Source organism: Emydura macquarii, unplaced genomic scaffold (genome assembly GCF_026122565.2).
Source record: "Emydura macquarii macquarii isolate MOO-44397 ecotype Brisbane River unplaced genomic scaffold, CSIRO-AGI_Emac_v2 contig_1451, whole genome shotgun sequence".
NCBI lineage: Eukaryota > Metazoa > Chordata > Testudines > Chelidae > Emydura > Emydura macquarii.
In genome coordinates, this window is record NW_027131588.1 from 18467311 (window position 1) to 18484760 (window position 17450).

Consider the following 17450-nt stretch of genomic DNA (forward strand, 5'->3'; position numbering starts at 1 on the left):
CAACCATTAGACAGTAAAACTCTTAGAGCACGCTTCTATTTCACTCCCTTGTGGTGAAGAGTCTCTTTCTGGTATCTTCCATTTGTCCTTATGCAGAAAGCCTTACTTTAATGTTGACCACTACCTCAAGTCTGCTTTGCACTGAGCCCTAGACCCAAAAAAGTCATTCTAGAGCTTCTGTGTGTGAAAGAGATGAGCGTTCAAGTTTCCACAGAGATCTTATTCAGCTTTGTGTAAGTTCAGAAAGTCTCTTTCACCAACTGGTGTTGGCGCTATAAAAGAGATTACCTCTCCCACCTTCTGTGTCTCCTATCCTGGGACCAGCGTGGCTACATTTCAAACACACATTCTAGAAATGGCTTTTCTCTTCAGGATGAGTCGTCCTTATGGAAAAGTCTAAAAGGATTGAATAGGCTGGAGGGTGGGATTTGCAGAAACTATTAAACAATTATATCATTCCTACAGAATTCTCTCTTATGAAATTCTATAGGACGGTTAAAGAAACTGTGTGGAGAATTTTATTTATTTTATTAGAATATTTATTTCTACAGGCCTTTTCCATATGGGCAGTACAGCTGGGTGAATGGTGAAAAACTATTCACAAATGTGTAAGCACTTTCATCTGAGTTCTATGAACAGTTGAATCAGTGATTTTTCTTTGTAAGAAGAATGTGTATTTGCATGAATAGTTACACCACAGATGTTTGAAAATGTTGAACATTTTTCATCCAAAGGTGAAAGTTTAATTTAAAAAAACTTTATCAAATTTGTGACTTTTTTGAAAACATGACCAGCTCCATTCCCAAGGAAACTACAAGCAGCAATATATTCTCATAATAAACTATTTGTAGAATCACTTTCAGTAAAGAAAGACATTTGTTAATTGCAAGTAATTCAGAAAGAGGAAGAGAAACTATGTTTGCCACATACATTGGTCACTGCAAGTAATCCACTTGCTGCTAGCTATGGGTTCCCATACGAAGATCTGAGGGAGGTTATTGAACCTTCCTTGAGATCACTGGCGCTTGAAATTTCCTTGAAATCACTGGGGAGCAGATGCATCTCAGAATGGGGCTCCAATCCTGCATTGTGATCTGTGCAGATGGACGGCTAGATGATTCCTGATGGAGCTTCACTACCATCAATGGAGCTTTGTGTGAGCACAGCAATCTCCCTGTGCAGTTCATAATGCAGGACTGGGATCTATATTTGTTGGCAGATGGCCCTCTGTGGTCAGATCAAATTGACCAGGTTCGGTTCTGTTTGAGGGTTGACCTAATGCATTTGAGACCCAGTTCATCATGTGCAGCTCTCAGTAACTTGAAGGGCAGTTGTGAGTGTATCTGAGGGCCGAGTTGGGGCTTAAGCTTTCTCTGCAAAGTAGATTCCTGATAAGGAATTAATGCCTGATATGACATTTTAAAAAAAGTCTGTGTATCCCATAGTGACTGCAGTGCTAATGGGCCCACTGCGGTCTTGAGATTTCTGCACATTGAGAAGGTAGAGGAACCATGGCTGCTAACGACTGCTGAATGCGGGGATTCAGGGCAGCATTTGACCCTTGTTGTTTTCACCTGCATTTGTTCTGTTTTCTCTCCTACATCACCCTTGGGGCTTGCTTATCCCAGGCTACATATATGCTACCCAGAGCAGTGAAAAGCACACTGCGTCCACACTGCAATGTGTAGCTACATGTCCGTGATTGCCTCTGGCAGAAGGGAGGCAGCAGGAAAATGCTTCAGCTCCCACCGCCAGAGTCTTTCCCCACTGCCAGGAGAAAGGCTCCAGGAGCTGCCACAGCCTTTCCTTTCAGCAGGGGAAGAGTTCCAGCTGAAGGACACAGCAACGCACTACACTGCTAAAAAGAGGTGTGTAGACAGGGCGGCACGGCTTGTGCAAACAGAGAGCGATGTTAGGATACATACAGAGGCACATACCCACATCCTCCAGCTGTCTCTACTTGCTTAAGCCATGCCTCACAGTCCGCACTGCTATTTATAGCCGTGCTATGGGGACTATGCATGTAGGCCCACTACGTGCCGCTGAAAGAAAGGCGCAGTGGAGACATACTCTAATGTGCTTTTTAAGAGTGTAAAACCAACCTCACAGCATCCAAAGCCTAGTCATGGCCAGGCTGATAACTGATCTTCCTTCATGCTGATATCTCTGGAAGTAAATGGGGATTAGGCAGTGGATTAGGCTCTCTTGCGAGAGCATGGGAAATAGGGGAGGCAATCCGGAGAGAGAGAGGCATTTCTTTGGGTGTAGTTTTGATGTTACACACAGATAGGAAATCCTGGCTCTTGAAGGGTTGAAAACTGTCATGCAACAGTCCAGGAAGTTTCTGTTATCTATCTCCTTGGAAGTGAGCAATAATAAGTATGGCACAATGTTAATCATATCATTTTGAGCAAATGTTTGCATCCTGATTGGCTGCACTAATATTCAGGGTCAATATTGCTGACCTCTGAGTTATTCAATTCGTACATGTAAAATCTCTGCTTCCTGAATGACTCAGCAAAGGTGAATAAGAATATTTTATTTTTCCGGGCACATAACTCATCTCTCCTTTCAAGTGTTAGCATTAAACACAAAACAATTGCAGGTTTGAAATTCGTAACATAAGAGAGAGTCCCATCTATTGCAGTTGAAGATAGTTAGATTCTGTTATTTATTTATTCGAAAGTCATGGAATACACACACACCATAGGAAACTCTCGTGTGTTATCTGCATTTGCCCATAAAATTACATTTGCAGGCAAAAATTGGGTGACACACTCATGTCTAGTAAGGCACCTGGCTAGCCACAAAAATGTTGGCATACAATCACCTGTGTATATTTGCACAAAGAATTTGGACCTAGTCTTTGGCAAAAAAAATGGCCCTCAATACAGTACATCTACTGAGTGCATGATTCGGTGAACATCAAGATTTATTATTGTTCAAATGCCAGAAAGTGAATTCCTTTACTCCCTACTCAAGCAAAATTCCACTGAAGTCTAAGTAAAGAGCTCAATATCATATGCCAATATTTACCTCTTATATCAAAAGAGTGATGTTTGCCTCAAAAGCAATCAATATCTGCTTATACTTACAGCTGGTAAAAAAAATTAATTTCCATCCTGAGGGGAAGGCCAAGACTTCAAAATTTTGTTTCATTCTAAATTAGGGCGAAAAGTTGAAATCTCAGATTTTTCATTTTCTGAAAATATTTCATTTTGACCTTGTCAAAACATTTCATTTTGACTTTGTTTTGACTTCTATGATTCAAAATGATCAAGTCAAAATGGAATATTTCAACCTTCTCAAAACAAAGCATTTCAATAACTTCCCATCAACATTTTTGACAAAATCGATATTTGTGATCTCAGACATCAAATTTCTCCGCCATTCTTGTAGAAGACGCTAGGCTAGATTCTCAGGGATGCACCAGATTCTTTGTACCCTCCGGTGATGCAAAGTCACTGGCTGCTTGGTTTACAGGGACTTTGCACCACCCAAATGTGTTGACCAGAAGAGTACAAATGAATTTGCTCCTATGACGATAGCAACAAAACAAAGACCTGATGCAAATCACTCTTTTCCCATTGACATCAATGAAGCTCTGGTATATCACCTGAAAATCTGGCCCAGTATTTCAACTGCAGATCAAAACTAGTTATAAAATATCAATAATTATATTCAGAAGAATGTAGAAATATTGCATCTGGGAACGGCTGGCGACATTTCAACATTTTTGTAGGTTTGTAAAGGACAGAAAATCCTCAAAATCTGATGGTTTTCTCAAGTGACAAGTTAATTTTCTTATTTAAAAGAGAAATTTTGGTCTGCATGTTTTTCTTTTGAATGGAGATTGGATCAGGGTTAGATTCTCAGCATAGCTCCACTGCTTTGCATTATGACAATTTACATCAGATAGGATCTAGCCCTAAAATTACAAAGTTCTTTTAATTAGGCATGTTCTTTCCATAAACTTTGCCTTTGGACTACAAGACTTTAACAGCAGGGATTGATTATTCTTTTTAGTACAGTGTAGATTTTTTTTGTTTGGTTATTTTATGACACAGTTGGGAAATACTTTTGGGAAACACTTGTTCAAAACAAAACAACATAACATGGGATTTTCTGAGCCAAAAAATACTCCTAAAGAAATATGTTGGAAGAGGTGATTTAATTTCTAAGCTGGTACAAATCACGTACCTTCAGTACTGATGTAACGCTGCAGCTTTAGAAATACACAAAACAACAATTGGACTCACAATAACAATTCCCAGGAAACAAAATTAATGAGCCATACTAAATGCTGATTCACAGTATTTGCATACGGTCCCTCGCCATACTTCTCTTCTCATTACTGAAACCGATGGGAAGATTCCCATTGACTCACGGGGGCTTTGGATCAGGTCCCATGTGTTTACAGCATACGCGTTTCAAAACATTGAACTAACCATAAGAATTACCAGTGGGGATTCAACAGTAAATCACAAGATCTGCGCTGTTATTTTGAGAGATGAATTTAAAAAAAATTGCCAGGTTCTCAGGTAGAAATGGCTTTGACTTATGGGAATTCTATTAGGAAGGGTTATTGCTTTTTTAGCATAGCCAGGCACGGGGATTAATATGAATTCATCTGGGAAAGAAGCACTGTATTAAGTCACTGTGCAATCGTTAACCCTTAGGATAGCAACATGATATAACTGGTATTAGCAGGCCAATTTTGGCTCCAGTTTGTATATATTTTGAATAACTTGTCTCATTCAGGCACGCAGAAAACATTTGATAGAAAACACCTTTCACTGAAGGGATTGTTTGGAAGAAACTTTCTGGAAAAGACTGGAGCTTAAAAGATGCAGCCCAAGCATACTTTGAGGATTCAGAGACCTTTTGCTCAAAATCCCAAACAAGTTCTCCTCACCTTCTTGGCATTATAATTACTGAGGCCAGTCTTGATTTTTTTCACTAGCCGTGGTTAACTTGCTTCTCTTGGGACCTCACAGAAGTCAGTGGGAGTCTTTCCATGGACTTCAATGGGTTTTGGAACAGGCCTTTAATTGGGGTGACCTTTTAGAGGTCTATGATGGAGTAGACAATCCCTCACTTTGGGCCAAGGCATGAAGGGTTTAATGGTCTTTCCCATGGAATCTGGCTGGAGATGATCCTACCCCACAACACTTGTCAGCAATCTTAAGCAAGGAGGGAGAGGTCTCCAGCTGGAGGGAATGAAGCTGGGTTTAGATCTGGGCCAGTTTGGCAGAGAGATCTTGGGTGTGAGGCAAAGAGAATTTACGGAATGGATTTAAGCAGCCCTAAGCTAAGAATCCTTGGAGCAGCCAAGCCGAGGATTAAGGTTTGGAATGGACTTCATGTGATCCTGTTCATCTAGGGCCTGATCCAAAGCTCACTGAAGTCAGTGGGAGTTTTTCCATTGAGTTCAATAAACTTTGCATGAGATTCAAAGTCCTGGAAACGAGTGAGAATTTAGATTGTACCAAGAACATATGGAGCAGGTGGGAAATTCACCTGTTCCCAGATCCTATCCTGCAGCTTCCATTAATATCAGTGCATGACTAAATAAGGACCACAGGATTAGGTCTTTAACAGGATTAGCTTCCCTTCCTGGTAAAAAATCTCATCCAACCCTCTAGAATGTTAAAGGGCCAGGACTTCCTCCCAATTACATTTCAACAAAAAATAAATGACTGGTTAGAATGAGAACCTCAGCTTCAAAAATGGCTTCTAAGTTTGCACACAAGTATTTGTACAATGACATTGGGACGCCAGTCAGAGATCCCCTTAGCTTGCAGTATATCTAGGCTTGATCCTGTGAGGTGCAGAACACTTTGGCTGTGATCCAGCAAAGCACTTAAGTATATGCTTAACTCTGAGCAAGTGAATTGTCCCATGGACTTCAATTAGACTAGTCACATGAGGATGCTCTGTGGAATGTGAGCAATGACTACAGACTCTGCACCTCTTCCATTCTGGGGATTTGATTTTTGACTCTCCCATCTTTCTGGGTCTTCTTTCAACAGGAATATAAGGGCTTCATTACGTTGCGTAGTGCCTTGACTCTGGGGAGCTTTATAAATAAAACTATTACATGATTTAGTTCTGTGATAACTGGGCCACCATGGAGTGACCGAACCACATCATGCTAGAAGGATGAAATCCTGACCTCATTAAACTCGAGGGGAGTTTTGCCTCTGACTTCCCTGGGGCCAGGATTTTGTCCTATGAATCTGAGAACCATCAGAGAGTAATAGCTGGCTGCCCTCTGTGACGGCCCCTTAACTATGGAAATCCCACTGCTGGTTAAAACACCTCAGAATGTGAAATTGTGATGAATTATTTGTCAACACTTTAAATTGACCAATTAATGTTGTGGTCAAGCTTTTGAATGAATGAAGATGGCTGGAGGCACTGACGTGATCTGCTGATCAGGCAGACGTAAAAACGTTTCTCCAGTTAGCGTTAATGCAGCCATAGATTCAGGGCCAGATTTACATCTTATGTGTCCCTAGGCACAGCATCTTCAGTGCCTTCCCTCCCCCCACTGTCTACAGCCGACCTTCGTGTTTCCTGTGGGGGAGGAGGTGAGGGGCTGGGGTGACCAACTCGGACAGCTCACCCCAGGGCTCTGGGTGGCACAGCCCCAGGCGAGAGGAGGCGGAGCAGGGGGCGGGGCCAGAGTTCCAGTGCTCGTGCGGGGCCCCTGGGCACGGGCCCCGTTGGCCTGTGCGGTAATCCACTACTGTTTAGGTCCCCCTCGAACTCCGGTGACCTTACACACGTGCCTACTGTGCCTAACTGGAAATCCAGCCCTGCATAAGTATGGTTTTTACCCTTGTGGTGGCATTTATTCTAACAATGCACAGTATCAACATTGTAGTCAAAAGTGCAACGGTGGAGATCCTCATCGCTTACTCCACCCCATTCACACCGGATAAAAGGCACCAAAGGCCTGCTATCCAGCGGGAGGAGGATTCCCCCAGTGCAGGCACTGCATAAGACAGCTGTACATCTGTCTTCCAGGGATCCCTCTGCAAGCCCTGGAGTCAGAAAATGCCAGGGGTTGGGTTGGAGATAGGAAGCACACAGGCGCCCAGCACACAGCTGTGCAGAACTCCAGACGGTGCCGTGGAAGCCTATGGAGGCTGCTGTAATTTAGAGAGCTCTTTAGGGTTGTCTAAACTGTGCTGGGAGCCTCTTCAGATCCCAGAGCACCCCAGGGATCAGGAGGGCCTAAAAGTGTCGTAAAGCCTCCAACTGGGAGTTGGGGGGACAGATGTTGAAGGGCAGAGAAACTAGGGACTGGTTGGGAAAGAAGACTGGGAACCAGTTAGGGGGAATATAGGACTAGCTGTGCCAGGTGGGTGGGAACCAGGGTGGGAGATTAAGAGGTGTAAGAGGGGAGAAAAGTTGGACAGAGGCATGATGTGAGGGAAGAGTTGGGACTGTCTGGTTAAGGAGCCACGTGGAGGGGGACACAGATGGGATGAAAATCTAGGACTGGGAGCCAGTGGGGAGAGGGAACGTGTGTGTGGAGGTGACTGGAGGCTGGGGGGCAGGGAAGAGACCGATTTGGTGAGGCTCCAGTGGGGGAACTGGGACTAGCAGGGCAAAAAACCTGGGCATAGTAGAGCACATTCCTCTCCAGAGCTTGGAGTGGAACCCAAAATTCCTGAGTCTCCCCCTACTTCTGCTGTCAGCAAGTATCTGTGAAACCCTCTGGCTAAGTGTGTGTCCCATCCCCTTCTAGTGCTGGTCCCTATAGAGGGTTACACTTTACTATGGCTGGCAGGGATGCTGATGGCTCAATGGCAGAAGTCTGGGTAGTGGCTGGAAAGGACCCAACTCTGCTGATGACCCATGTGAATGTCAATGTGATCGCATGTGATAGGATTTTTTTGGGGGGGGAGGGGTATTTTGCTTTTTTTTTTTTTTAAATCTAGGAAAATAAAATTTTCACCTCCGCCCCCCCCCCCCCCCACAAAAAAGGCAAACAAACAAAAAAACCCACAACATTAAAATACTACGGCTACAGTCAAGAACACAGAAGTGAGAAAATGACGGAATGAATGTTGCCGGTGCAATCTTAGTTCAGCTCCTTTGTGCATGTGCATATGAGACTCTTTTATTACATGATGACATACTATTTTTTCCAGTCCTGAGACAGTCACGGCTGCCATCATAGACTGCTTTGGCACAGGGGTGTGTCAGGATAATAAAACGTTGGTCTCAAAGGCTGGTTGGCCCTTTACGGCAAGCTGGGCTCCACCTTGCCCAGGACTTACCCACTATCCTTCAGCCTAGCTGATGAGCTGGCACTATAAGGGCTAATAAATGACCCCAGCTGGGTGTTATAGAGGCTTAATTAGAAAAACAGAGCCCAGCTGTAGTGGTGAAGCAGCCACATCCATACTTTAACACAGCTGGGGACTCAACAGGGGTAGGAGGGTCCTAGAGTGAGGAATAAGGGAAGTGCTCCTCTGGGAAGATCCTGAAGACCTGTGGGGGAGAATTTTGAGTTAAGGTCTGTGACAGCAGAAAAAGCCACAGGGAGCAGAGAAGACGCTTGAGGGGAAGCCCTGAAATAAGACCTGGGGGAAGCAGTGAGATCCCCAGAAGTAAACTGCTCAAGTCCCTGGTGGGGAGGAAGCAAGGTAAGGAAGCTCGTCAGGAGAAGCAGAGGACTTCAGTGGAGACAGAGAGGGGCTGAAGAACTATTCGTTTGGGCATTTGATTTGGAATTCAGGCTGGCCCCTCAGAAGGGGAGTGAAGTGTTCTGTCACTTGGCTGCAGGCTGGAGCCACAGAAGACCTAGAGAAGGAAATGGGAGAAGACACTGGCTGGGACTGGATGTTGTGGCCACCAGGAAGGGTACGAGAGGTGACGTCCCCTGCAGTACTGCTTCCAGGTCTGAGGGGGAGCCCTGGAAGTGATGATGCTCCCTTGCAGTGGGCTATGGTCTGAGTCAACCGGCCTGGAAGTCGATAGACTGGCTCTTTTGGACCCTGGCTCAGGCCTACTGGTAGTAACGTCAGTGCCAATGAGGCTTATGGAGGACTGTGTGCCCACTTTGCCTGGGGGTGACTCCCTGAGTGTGAAATACCCTCGGTCTCGTACTGTACTGAGTTAATGGCTGTGAAAAATAGCAGTATGGCAATTACAACCTGGGCTGGCCACCCGTGTAGGGGCCTAGGGTGTTGGGCAGTTTCTGCTTGGGCGGTAGCAAAGTCTAGCCCCATGCCGCAAAGTCCACGCTGCTATTTTTCACAGGCTAACTCCAGTGAGCTAGCTTGTGCCCGGCCGGCCGTGTAGCCATATCGTGAAGGCCCTAGCACACTGGCAGAGATGCCCAACGGGTATGTGGCTTTCAGGGTGGCTCAGCAGCGCACTGGGATAACGGGCGGATTTGTCCCTTACACGTAACTTAGCTAGGGCCTGATCCAAGGCCCAGTGAAATGAAGGGAAAGACTCCCACTGGCTGTGTGTCCCGCTCACAGCTCAGTGCAGGGCGGCTGCAGGGATTGCATTTACCGCAGTCTGATGCTGTAGAAACATGAGTCTGGCGGTAGATCCAGGGAAGGCGTGCGGTGTCGCCACCGACTCCATGAGCGGATCGCTCCACAAGCCTGCCCGTGGAAGGCACCCAGAGACCCCCGTCTCTCTTCCAACCCAGGGACTGGATCAGCATCTGTAGGGAGGCCCATGCGCTGCTTCTGGCAAGGGAGGTGGCTACTGTAGAGGTCACCTCAACAGAGCCCGTTGGCTCAGGCCTTCTGTTTGCGAGTGAGCGCTTCGCCCCGTGTGAATGACTTTCTGCCCGATCCATCTGCTTGGCTCAAAGCCTGAAGGGATCGAGTCATTGTTCTTTGACTTGGGAACACCTGGACAGCATCCTCAGCTGACTCTCGTCCAAATGTAATGTTCCTCTATATACCGTGTCCTCTATTCATCTTGTTCCCTCTGGTGACTGAGGAGCCCAGGCCTGGGCTGTGACTGTTCTTCCCATTGTGACCAGTAATCCCATTATGTGGCCTCCAGTGCTTTATTTTTTGTTGTTGTTGCTATTTTTTGTTTTTGATGTTCGTTTCTTCTATTCTTCTCTGCACTTTGAAGTGCTCTTGCATGAAACAGCACAACATAAAATAAAATGGCCCTCATTATTCGCACAAAAGAAACATTCAGTTTCAATTATCTCCCCTCTCCAATTGTGAGGAGCAAGGTCTTTCTCATAAACAATAAACACAGGGAGTGTTTTGAAGACTGTAAACTTTGCAGTGAAAAAGAGGGGGGGAGGAGGGAGATCCTGGTGTATGCACTTCACCATACAATCCAAACTGCTAAGGCATAAAGAGGCCATATGCTGTCACTGAATAGGGCTAAACAGGATGCAAATGGGGACCAGATTTGATCCAGAGTACATATCAACGGTGAAATAATCAGAAACAGGGCCCTAGACTTAGCGCTGAGTTCTGTTCCAGATTCTGCCACTGAACTCCCGTGAGACCCTGGGCAAGTCCCTTCACCTCTGTGTGCTTCTATTACCTCTCCCACTCTTTTTCCATCCTGTATAATTAAATTGAAAAAAAGAAAAATGTTTGGCGGGGGTGGGATCTTTTTTCCCCAAATCTGTCCATATGGTTCCTAGCTTCAGAAGGTTATTTCCACGAAGACTTTCTTTACCAGTTTCCCAGAATAAGGGCAGAATGGCCTCTTTAACATTTTTTCTATTGATTCTTCTAGCTTTACTATAATTTTTCCTCTACCATGCAGCCAAGTAGCATTTAACCTTTTTAAAATAGCGTGCATCACCTGTGCAGACTCATTAATAAGATTTTACAGTGTGCAAATCAGACTTCTAACAATAGCCTTCTTAATGTAAGTTTGTTACCCCTGACTGCTTCATAAAACAGCTGACTTGACAGTCCACGTCTCTCTGGAATGCAGTTTGCTCTGGATTCTCCCACTCCATTTAAAAATAATTCCATGGAATCTAGATTGAGGAAGTGCAATTGGCATTCTGCAGAACTACATAGATCTTGACAGAGGGACCGCCAAGGCTGATGCAACCACTAGGCAAACTAGCTGGTCGTCTAGAGCAGCAAAATTTCGGGGGAGAGGGGCAAAAAACAGAATGAACTATTCATGAAACTACATAAGTAAACAGGTTTCAGCAGTGGGAATGGAAGGTCAACAAGAATGTACAATCAGTATCCTAATGTTCTCTCTTTTTCATGTAAAATCTGTAATTCATAAATGCAGAATTTTTATTCATACTAATGTACAATATTCATTTTTGAAAGTTAACTGGGAGGGCCAAGGCTGGAGGTTTGCCTTGGGCACCTAATACTCTTGCACCGGCTGAGGGAATGGCAGCAAATTCCTCTCTAGGGGCTGATTCTAAGGCCTTTGAAATCAATGGAAATTCCCCTTGACTTCAAATGGTTTTGGATCCGGCCCTCACTGGACAGCTCGTGCATATGAAAGTAGGCTCAGGGAAGTTGTGGTGGAGGCATGCCTTGATCTGTATTCAGATTGAGCCAATGAGAAAAGGTTTCATATTCTATGGGGATCGCTTCATTCCCTTGAGGTGAAGCACAGCTTGCTATTCAAGACGTTCACAGCAGCACTGCGCTCCAGTGTAAGGCAGGACGAGAAGCGAATAAAATTTCATCTGCCACGCATATTAAGTAGGCTTTTATGCACGTGTGGGTCAGATCCTCAATCCAAACTAGGTGCCTTTGCTCTGCCCCAACTTTTTGATTTCTGACTTCGCCTTTCCCTGGAAAAAAAATCAAACACTTTCAAGGAAAGCAGGCAAATTCTGGAGTGGGAATCCTTTTCTCAAAAACCCAATTTTCTCTCCAAAAAACTTTGGATGGAAAATTTTTGTCCACCCCTATCGGCCCTTTTTTCGGATACTAATTCTTGCTCCTTTTCCTTTGCAATGCATCTGAACCACTGGCCCTGTGAAAGGAGAGTGAATGAGCAGTTCGATTCCTTGGATAACAGAAACACATTTGTCCTTCTCCCTTTTTTTCCATCCGTGTTCCCTATCTGCTCCGTGTTTGAAATTCATCGGCAGGGAAGCACGGTAACCCATCCGTCCATCAAGAGTGGGAGGTGTTGAATCTCTCTGCAGCAGTGGGGTCCCAAGACTAGAATAATTCCAAATCCGTGGGACCACAGTCCATACTTAATCGTCCGAAGGAGACACCTTGCTTTTATACTTCAGGAGTTTGGCACCTAAAATGGATGTTTGCAGGTTCAGAGCTCGACACTCAGCTGCTGTGAAAAGCTGACATCTTCCCCCTCCTTCCCCCCCCCTTGCATATTTGCAAAAAGAAAAGCAGAAAAAGTTCAACAGTGCCCTGAGTTAGTCTTTGTCTATTTAATTCATTAGTAGTGTCCGTTAGTTACCATGGGGAAGTGGTGTGATCTAGTGGTTAGAGCACTGGACTTAGCCTCATTACACCTGCTGTGCTCTGCATTTGTTTGACACTGGGCAAGTTACCTCATTTCTCTTCCCTTCCAATGCCTTGTCGGTTTACGCTGTAAGCTCTTCAGGGCAGTCACTGTCTATTAACGTATGGTTTTTTTATAGTGCCTCTAGGTGTTACGGTAGTAATAAAACTAACTTGTATTCTGTGTTGTGTTGTGTTGCTGTGCAATGCTAAGAGCTGCCCTGTTGCACCCTAGAAGTGGCTACATTTCAGTTTTGAGTGGTGTTATCTCTTCACACTATGGACTCTCAGCCTCAGTGAGATAACAAGTCCCTTTGAACTCAATGCTCTTGCAGCCAAGATTAATTTTGCTCAGTTTCTTTGCCCATCTGTACAGCTGGGGGAGCATTTTAGGATGAGAGCCACTATTTGAATGTACAGCAATATAATGTATTTGTTTACTTGCAGTCAGATAGTATCCCACACACTGGGAGTGTCTGTACAGAAAAATAAACGCATGCAACTCCTTTGCTTCCGTGTTTATGAATGCAAGAGGCATTTATTCCTTCATGCTTCAAATGAGAGTGTAGGGCAATTGCCTAATAGCTTCTGGATTGTTGGGCATAGGTATGTAGGAGTAATGTGTATTTCTCATAATTCAGAGCTCTTACAAAAGACGTTCCAAGAAATATTTTTAAAATTTTGAGCAATTCATCTGTTAAGCAGATATCTTCCCCTTCCACCAGCACACACACACGTATTAGTTCCTGTTTATCCTTTCTGCTTCCTGACTTCCTGTTAAAAGATACTGTGCTATGGATGGGAAGTGTGTGTGTTGTCATGCCGCAGTGCAGGCAGAAGCCATACACCTCACAATAGGGACTGAGCATCTTTGACAATTCAGCTCTTATTTAGGTGTCTAAATGGGAGCTGGGTTGGAAAGTTTAGCCCTCGTTGGGACACTGAGTGCTTGGAAAACCTGACCCCCCCCCCCCCCTCCCTGCCCCTCCCAAGGTAACTTGTCCATGGTCATAGAGAGAGGCCAGGCACTGAGTCCGGATCTCCTGATTCCCTGTCTAATGCCTTACCCACAAAAACATTCTGCTTTTCAACACCCAGCACTAGGGCAGGAAACCCTGGGGTAAATAGGTGAAGTCAATAGATCTGTGTTTGTTTACCGCAGGTACAGGAATGGAGAGAGAAATTCTGCAGTAAACAGTCTTTAATCCTTTCCAATGACCAGTGAAAAAGACAGAGGGATTTTTATTACTTGTGTACTGTTAATTGTATTTATTTAAGCTTAATGATTAAAGGGTAGCTAGGTAGCCCAGAAAGCAGCTGTGGATTTAATTTTACTGACTGCATTTGTACTGATCAAATGCCTAGCTGGAGTGAGGAGAGATGGAAATCTCCTCTGAAAGAATCGGAGTGTGATTCAGGTATGAACGCTGAAGTCTGAGAGGAGACAGAAAACCTCGCTCTCCTTGTGCTTTGAATGATTACGTTACAGCAATGGTGGCCCAGTTCTGGGCTGGGGTGGTATTGCTCCATTACATGACGAATGCTGCTTGAAATCAGCTGAGTTGCTTCCAAAAATCCCACAGTCTCATTTTCATGGAGGTGGAGCATTGCACTGGCTGATGAGACGGGACCGTATTTCATTCAGCAAGTGATAACGAGGCATATTGCTCTTCCTTTTCTTAAGAGGCAGGCTGCTCCCTACACATGCAGCAGAAATCCGCCTCCTCAAACCGTCCCTCCTACCTATTTCTCATCATCAGTAATCCCCACACCCACCGCAAGCTAAGATCTTCCCCACTATCCTGCCTTGTCTCACTTAGGGACAGAGTCTGCCACCCTTCCTCATCTTGCTTTGAGAGCAGCAGCTTTGACTTCTGAAGGATTGCTTGCGGCTCGAAGGGATTACTCCGTGAGAGTCGAGATGGCAGATTCCAGCCCTTACATCCGAATCTCTTCAGGGTAGGGAATTGGGTCTGATTCTCCTCCGACTCACCTCTATAGCAGTGTCACGCCACTGACTTCATCAGTCATTCCTGCTTTAAACCAGAGCCACGTTAGAACCCATGTCTCCGGTGACGGGCCAAATCTTGGAGGCCTTTCTGAGTTCTTACTCAGGCTAACCTCCACTGAGTTCAGCCTGCACAGGAGTTCTGCCTGAATAAAAACTCAATAAGCACTTGGGTTCGGCCCTACATCTGTGAAGCATGGGCTGGATGTATCCTGCTAAGCTACGCAAGCACACTAAGGCGTCCTTCAGGAATGGCCAAAATGGTCCCAGACCAGCAGCCCTGAAACTACTTTCTGTAGACCCCCAGTTATTTGCACACAGAGGGCCGGTCACAGGGCGCTGGCTCGCTTTCTTCTTCTTTTTAGCTAGTAACTCGTGTTCGAGGAACACGTTGACGACTTGCCTCCTAACGGTCCCTACTGTGGCTTTGCTAGAAGCAGCAACGTATAGTTGGCAAAGCAAGGACAGAAATGTGAGTCAGTGTCACTTGCTCTGTGAGGGAAACAATCTGGGGCAGCCCTGCAGTGGCTGGGGCATTGTGGGATGGAGTCAAGCTCTGTTCCCTCCCTTCCAGTGCCTGTCTGCTCTCCACCTACCTGTGGGGGAGGTTTACGAATGGACAGAGGGTCCATGAGACAGCCTCGCTGGTAAGCTGGCGTCCACCTTATGAAAACATTGGAGAACCCCTGCTCTAGATGAAAATAATGAACCCATAGTGGGTTGGGTCATACATGTCGAATACAGCTGTATGCTTGATTTTTTCCTTAATAATGGTAAAGCAAAAGCAAGCAGGGAGATGGGTTTGGTTTCCTACCCAACCATAGGCTTCTTATATGACATTGGGCAAGTCACTTAGTCTATCTTTGCCTCGATTTCCCCATATACGTAACAGAGAAAAAGGCACTGCCTGCCTCACAGGGATGTTAAGGATAAATGCACTACAGAGCTGGGTGGATAGTACAGAAATGGGAACCATATAAGTATCTAAGACAGCTAGCAGTGGGGTGAGTAATGATAGCTGGACCTATGCACTGGTAACAAACTGCATTAGAGAGGGGGGAGAAACCCTGCTCGAGTTGGAGTGGACCCCTGATCTGCAGAGCTGCCCGGCTACAAGTTACAACTGGCAATCTCTGCCAAAGCCACTCCACGCTCACACCACAACTTTCCTCCCTCCCTCAACCACTGCAGCTAGTCACTTCCCAACTTACAAACAGTTAGTATGGGGGGGGTTTTAATGACCGGGCCGGGCCTGAGACCTAAGGGAGCTTATATATCTGTCTGAGGATCTCCAGTCGTGCAGAAGTGTGTGCTGCTCCTTCACAAACTGCTAAAAGGCGTTACTGTCGCTCGAAAGGAGGGTGATTCAGCATGAAATGAGACCGGAACTGAGCATGTACTATAAGTAGCACATGACAATAACAAGCAGCTATGAGTATTTAACGCAGCCCAGCTCTGGGTCATTTGCTTTTTATTACTCTGGTCATAGCAGCACCCACAGCAAAGGAATGTTATAGCGCTGCGGTACTGACGCTGAACGTAGACCAGCTCCGGCGGGGTGAAACTGTTTGGAATAACCAGCTAGGGGCCTGTGACAAAACCCAGCTAGGGGCCCGAATTAGGGCTGGTCCTACTGGGGGAGGGGAGCGGCAGAGGGCAGGGACCTCCTTCCCCCTGCCCGTCAGTGCTCCCACGTAGCACAGGAGGTGTTGTCTGAGCTCGAGAGTGGGGCAAGCAGGTAGCGCGGGTAGCTGTGCGGGTAGCGCGGGTAGCTGTGCGCGCCAGAGCACCTGTTTCGGAAGGGTGTAGCAAATGCTGCTGCTGAGCATGCTTCTCCAGGCCCCGGCTCAGGCTGGCATAAGGGCCACCTTCACACGGCGGCTGTTCACAACTTTCTATCAGCCCCCCGCTGGCTCTCAGGGCATTGGCCCTGTCGTCCACCCATCAGCTCTCCAGTGGCTCTTGGAGCTATAATTTAGCCCCACGCAGTAAGTGTTACACCCTCCGTGTCACCCTCACCAGCCCTGAGAACAAAGCTGGAGGCAGCCTCGGTTAAATCTGTACAGAGCAGCAACAACTGGGAAGCAGTAATGTCAAAGGTAGGAGTCTGGGTTGGGTTCTGACCGTGACTCCTTCACCACATGGTCCTGTGATGCTGGGCAAGCCATTTATTCTCCCCGTGCCTGAGTTCCTGCATCTATAAAATGAGAGTGATAACGTGCACATCTATAGCACTTTCACATTGCATTAAACTTCACAACCACCCTGTTAAGAGGGAGGTGACCTTCATTTCCCAGCTGGGGTAACTTTGAGCCATAAAAATAGATAGCACGGGTCAGCAAATGGAGGAAAACATTCATACAATGGTCCTGAAATTGTATTCCGCTTTTTGGTTAAAATTCAACACTTTGATGAAAAATCTTATGAGAACATCAAATTGTGGAAAAAGTGTGGTCAGGTCTCACTACGCGATTCATGGCCAAAGCTCATTAAAGTGACTCGGAAATGCCTTAGCTGAACTGCCCAAGGTTTCACAATGAGCCAAGTACAAAGCAAGGAAGGTGGCCTACTTCCAACCTTCTGTTCTACTCACTGCCCCATGTTGTGGTCCTCTTTGACGTGAGCAGATTAGTGATCAGGGTCTAGATTCCACTATACAGATATAAGGACGGAGGGGGATTCCTCTTCTTAACTCATGAAATTGCTTTGTTAGCTGCCAAATATGTAAAGGATGTCCAAGGAGGGAAAGACACATGGGGTTGCATGAAATGAAATAAAATCCTCTTGAACCCTTTGCACTCTCTGAATACAAGTCCTAAACCCAACCTATTTCTGAGGTTTGAAAACCATAGATCCCACCACCACTATTGACCTCCCATTATTTTTCATTTTCTCCTGACCTTTCACATCAGGTCAGAAGAGGAATTGCCAAAAATGACATGACAAGATTTTCTAACACTGGGCTGGATTTT